Source organism: Diachasma alloeum, unplaced genomic scaffold, assembly GCF_001412515.2.
Source record: "Diachasma alloeum isolate Michigan unplaced genomic scaffold, Dall2.0 Dall_scaffold_00282, whole genome shotgun sequence".
NCBI classification, from domain to species: domain Eukaryota; kingdom Metazoa; phylum Arthropoda; class Insecta; order Hymenoptera; family Braconidae; genus Diachasma; species Diachasma alloeum.
Genome location: NW_021680421.1, coordinates 258253 through 264596, shown reverse-complemented (window position 1 = coordinate 264596; position 6344 = coordinate 258253). Strand labels below are relative to the sequence as shown.

Sequence of the window (6344 nt, the reverse complement as noted above, 5' to 3'; positions counted from 1 at the left end):
AAGGCATAATAAATGGGCATCAACGTCGCGGCCGCGGCGGCGCTAGTACCCAAATAATTTCGAAGCGCTTACGATATTATATGTGCAAGTTAGTCACACAACAATAGTTTCTATAATTTTTTGTTAATTCAATTGTAGAACAGCGAATTGCTAAATATCAGGGATGTTACTTTGAAAACTGAAACTTATTTACTCTATGAATAAGGTGATATAGCTCCTTTAAGTGATTGCGAAAGAATTTTAAGAGTATTGAGTTGGTAGAAAAAATTTAAAAAATAAAAAAAAGCAATGCCGTGACCAGGAATCGAACCTGGGTCGCTACGGCCACAACGTAGAGTGTTGCCATTACACCATCACGGCTATCGAACAGTACAACGCTTGGGAGTCTTGCTGGGGGTATAAGGCGTTGAGAGTATACCTTCACGGTCTACAATCGTAAATCAACAATCACTGCTTTATATTTAACGTTACAATAAAATTCAAAACTACCACATGAAATTGCACTTCAAAATGTTGACAAAACAAATTCCTCATAAAATTAAAAAACAAAGTAAAAATTGAATTTTAATAATTAAAAAAATTGACTGAACAATGAAAACAAATTTTTTTTACTGACGTCACTTTTGCCATGACCAGCAATCGGACCTGGATTATTACGACCACAAGGTAATGTGTTACCATTACACTATCACGGCTCTTTACAGAGAGTTGAGGGAAAATACTATAAGAATCTAAATAGATTCTAGATCTGGGCTAGATGATCGATCGACCGTGAACGCTGAGTTGACGGCTACCTCAGCGTCACTGGATACTTTCTAGCAGAATTTGTTCGAATGTCCATCACTTCCCTTGTTTGCTTTATCAAAGTACGGCTTTGATAATGTTACATGAACCGTCAATAAACCTTGCTCTTTCGCCACTGATTTTGATTGACGATACAAAGTAACGCGTCATTTGACGGTGATTTAACCGTCAGAAAAGAATCGATTGATCAGCTGCCACAAAAAATGACCCATCAACGGCAATATGAACAGTAGGAGAGCTCATTTTATCCGCATCCATGAATATTTGAGCACTTACTCCGGAAAATGATTGTTCAATTGACAGACTACCCAAGGGAATTTTTATTTTATTTTTTAAACAAATTTTAGTGGTTGCGCCAAGCGTTTAAAGTTGAACCAAAATATCTGACCTACTGGCAGTCAAGGGTTATAAAACTTGGGTAGGAGTTAAATACCCTCAATGACGGTCCAGTGTCAGGTAGTGAGAATGACTAAGCGTGGTGCTTCGGGTGTCTCGTCCAGGTAGTATGTAAGAGGCTCCCTCCGCACATTTAAGTAGCGTCAAAAATCGAGTCAGTTGGTGAGTCATATTCCTTTTAGTCACCAATTTTGATGATGTATTTTTAAAAAATTTCAAAATAACATATAATTGAAATGTGACTTGAAGCCGAGATGTGCTTTTCGTTTATTAACAAAATGCCTTTTGGAGCGGCTTTCAATTGGAATATTTTGAAAACTATTGACAAGTTATCGAGACAAAAGGCATATAAAAATGTGGGTAATTTCATGGTGAATAAAATGGTTCTGGATTCATGTCTCTATGATGCATGGTTATCATTGATTAACATAAAAAACACATTTTGACTTGAGGTCACATTTAATCTTCATGGTATTCTGAGCATTTAAATAAACAAATCTCAAAAATGGGTGATTAATAAATGAAGCTCACCAACACACTCGATTTTTCCTGAGCACTGCGAAGCTCATCTCTATTTTCTCTTTCGAATATTATTCATTGACAAATGAATATTGTCCAGTTAAATTAATTCGAGAAAGAGAAATTTGGGGTGTCTTTCTGTTGAAAATTACTGAAGGTTGAGGAATGAGAATTCAGGATTTATCCCATTTAATTCAGCAGAGTTGGGAATTACTCTCCAATTATTATTGAATTTTCAAAAAATTTCCCACAGTATAGGAATTCGAATTTTCCGAGCATACTGTTCAGCTTGATATATTTCATAGAACTGTGGAACTCAGAGACTTCGTTGAATTCTTTTCGGCCGAATGGTATACCCAAATGAATAATACCCTCCGAAGAACCTTAATGACTGGGGCGAAATTTACAATATGACAAGGCAAAATCCACAATCTTCGTCCCTCATTCACCTCCCACTATTTTGTCCTTCTGGCAATGGAATATTTGTCAACCACCTTCTTGTTTGTACTAATGGTCAGTCCGAGGGTCAGTCAGAGTACGTCTTTAGGAGAGGTAGCATCGAGGAAATCTCCAAATTCAAAGTTAACATAAAAATTTCTACTGTGTGTGCTAGTGTATGACAAAATGCCGCACACGCGACTAGATACTGGAATCTCATTAATTGGTAATGCAACACCAGAAATTGTAGGTAATCAATTACCTTCGAGGAAACAAATTTTAGAGTGTTTTTTTCATTACACAAGACATGCAACGCCAAAATTAAACGCTCGCGAAGCTGCGAGATGTGTCATTCGCAAATGTGCCATATTTTGGGACTATGCCGAAATCCCAATCATAGAAGAGTATAATGCTATCAACAAAGTAGAGAAATTAGTGCGTGAATACAGAGAAGTCTGCAAGAATGGTCCCACGCGAAGGGAAAAATCTATCAAAGCACAAATCAAGGAGATTGATTTCAAGTGCAACTTGGATGACTTGTTTGATATTGCGCACCAGAAGCAAGTGGAAGTGATGAGAAATAGAACATCAAGAATTCTGTTCAATCTCCAGCGCGAAAAGGAAAGAAAGGGTTACTTAGACCAAATCATCGATACGACAAATTGGGTTTCTCCGTGCGAAGAAGAATATGAAGGGGCGCAGTCCGAGGAGAAAGGTATGTGTTTAATCTATTTTTTCCTATTTCTTTTTGCATTAATCCTCCTAATTTTTACAACACGGAAAAAATATACTTGGATCAAGTATATTTATACTTGATTCCAGAATTGTATTTTCATTTCGAATATCACTATCCTCCAATCTAGAGCATCGATATCCTTGAATCACGGCCTTTTTTTCTCCATTCAAGAAGCAAATCCTTAATTGGAATATAGAGCTGTAAACAGCTCTTAACTTTTGTAGATGACATTTTGCATTCTCAGTGGTGCGTCTATTTAAAAAATAGGGAAAATACATTTTTTATCATGATTTTTGCGATTATTAGCCAAACGGTCGCAAATATTCCAATTTCTCTGAAAATGTTTTTTTGTAGATCTCAATCAGCTCTAAATATTCTGCCTTGTAAGTTTTATTCTGGCTTGCACCGCTTTCAAGTAAATTGAAATTATCTTCTTTCATTTTCCCTAAACGCATGGCGTCCCCACTCTAGCGCCAGCATTAGTATTGGGATAAATTTGACGCCGGAGTGGTGACTTGGCGCCAGAGTGGGGACGCCGTGCGCTTACGGAAAGTGGGAGGAGTGGGGGTATCAATTTCAAGTAAATTTAAATTACTTGAAAACGGCGCAGGTCAGAACAAAACTTCAAAGACAAAATATTTAGAGCTGATTGAGACCTACAAAAAACATCTTTAGGAAAATTTGAATAGCTGTGACCGTTTCCCTGATAATTGCGAAAAATACAATAAATCGTGTATTTTTATCTTTTTTTTTATAGACGCACCACTTAGAACGCAATATGTCATCTACGAAAGTTAATCCATACATTAAATCCTATCAATTAAAACAGAAATTACCCACTAGTACTTCCTTAGTTGCTAACTTCTTTTCTAGGCCACTATTCGATACATTTTCTTCCGTAAATTTTTACTAATTCTGAATTTGACTCCTTTTTCAGTTAAGCCGAGCGGGATTCTTGCAAATTACAGCAATTATGAGTGGGACGATGATGAAGTTCTTGACGAACTATTCAAGCCGTCCGAAGACAATGATGCAACTGACAGCGATTTTCAGTACAATGTGCGGCCCAGCAAGTTGAGAAAACTCAATATTATGACTCAGGACCTTACTGCCATTTTGGATCGTGCCAAAGTCAGCGATCGTATGGCTGCGCCTGTGTTAGCATCTGCCCTCATCACAGTCAGCATTACTCTCGACGACGTTCATTTAAGCAGAGAAACGATCCGCCGAAAAAGACAAATGCAGCGTAAATCTTTGAGTGACACAATTAAAAATAACGTTAAGAACGGATGTTCCAGTTTCACCACTGTTCATTGGGATTCAAAGCTACTGTCAGCACCAGAGAACAAATTTGAAAAAATTGATCGGCTCTCCATTCTAATCTCGGGCACCGAAGGAGACCAATTACTTGGAGTTCCAAGGCTTGAAAGTGGAACCGGTGAAGAGCAGGCAAACGCCATTTTTAAGTGTTTGAAAGAATGGGAATCTCTCGACGATATATGCGCCATGGTTTTTGATACTACTGCTAGCAACACGGGCAGTACAAATGGCGCATGTGTCCTACTGGAGGGATTATTAGGAAGAAATATTTTACATCTTGCTTGTCGACATCATGTTCTGGAGTTGTTACTGAAAGCTGCCTTCGAAACTTCCATGGGGCCAACTTCTGGGCCGGATATTCCTATTTTCAAAAGATTTCAAGGGCAGTGGAAGAACATTGAGAAAGGAAAATTTTCATCAGGAGTGCAAGATGCTGACATACAAGCAGCAGTTAAGGATGATATAGAAGATGCCCTTGCTTTCGCTTATTCATGCTTAAAGGTTGGTTACAATGGATTACTAATAATACTCGTTAGGAGTGAATCATTCCCCCTTTTTTTAGTTGATTGACAATGTCAATACTAATCTCTTTTCCATCCCACAATTCACAGATTGATAATATCCGAAAGGACTACAGAGAGTTTCTGGAGCTGGTGGTCATGTTCTTAGGAGGAAATCTTCCAAATGGCAATCGATTCCGAGCCCTGGGCCCCATTCATCATGCTAGGTGGATGGCAAAAGCAATTTATTCACTCAAAATTTTTGTGTTTAGAGATCAATTCCACATGACCTCCCATGAGCTATCAGGTTTGAGAAGTGTATGCATTTTTATCGTTTCCCTATACCAAAAGAGTTGGTTCACAGCTTCAAATACAATTAAAGCCCCCAAGAATGATTTGGAGCTGTTAAAAAGAATAGCCGCTGACCAGAGCACTGGATTATCGAAAGTCTGCCCTGCTGTATTTCAAAAATTTGGAGATCATCTCTGGTACTTATCGGAAGAACTGATTGCTCTCGCTTTTTTTGATGAAACCTTGGATGTAGACTGCAAGAGAAAAATGTGTGAGGCTATAAAATCTCGTCCTGCGCTTAAGAATGATCTCAAAAAGCGAAAATCAGGAATGAAAGATATAAAATTTATTCAAGAGTCGAGTTTGGATCAATTTGTGACACAGAACACAATTGAATTTTTCAAAACCTTAAATCTAGATTATAATTTTCTGGATGTCGATCCAACAACTTGGGGACAAAAAGAAGACTATATTAAAGCTTCCAAAATTGTGAGATCACTTCTCGTGACAAATGATGCAGCTGAAAGGAGCGTGGCTCTCGTAAGCGAATATAATGGTTTGCTCACGAAGAATGAAAGCAGTAAACAAGATGTTTTGCTCGTAGTCAAAAAATTGCGGGAATTAACAGCCGGTTGCACAAAGGAAAGCTTGAAGTTTTCATTAGAAAACTATTTGAATAATTCACCGGTGGATATCGTTAGCGACGCACAATAGCCCTTCAGCAAAAAAAATATAAGCATTCCGAATTGAGTTCAATGATGCAGTTTCATACGAGTTCATTTTTCGAATTAATCAATCTTGGAGAGTAAAAAGAGTGTAATAAAGTATTTAAGCATCAACGATTTGCAGAAAATGTGAAAATACTATCATAATAGTTAGAATTAAGCAATTTTTTTCATTCAAATTTTGTTGAGATTTTTATAACCTGATTGATCTAACAATGTAAATTTTGTAATAAAAATGTGAATAATTGAGAGGTCTTCATATTGGAAACAAAAATATATGCCGTAACCAGCTTAGCGTAATGAGGGGTCAGTCCCTTCTCAAGAAAGGTCAGCACGGTAGGCCAAATTTTTTGCCTGGGTTCAATTTCAGTGTATACGACCGTTGTAAAAGCACCGGATAAGTCGGACACCTGTCTTTACTCGAAAATTTATCAATTTTCTTTCCTGTTTTTCTCTACATTGGATTTACAAAAAAAAAAAATTTCCTTCAAATGGTAGCCAGATAGTTCAATAATCATCCAACCAAATCGAGAGGTATGTCGGATATTCCAGAAGCATCGTAGACACTCCTGAAAATCCCTAAATTGAGCAGGAATTATGATTTTTATTTTAATA

The 6344-nt window shown here is 37.4% G+C and overlaps 1 non-coding gene across 1 annotated transcript; it reads right to left on the bottom strand.

The window, feature by feature from the left end:
* Nucleotides 1-289: 289 nt before the first annotated feature.
* Trnah-gug lies at nucleotides 290-360 on the bottom strand. The gene has a single exon. It is a non-coding gene; the product is annotated as a tRNA-His (tRNA).
* Between the last annotated feature and the right edge of the window lie 5984 nt (nucleotides 361-6344).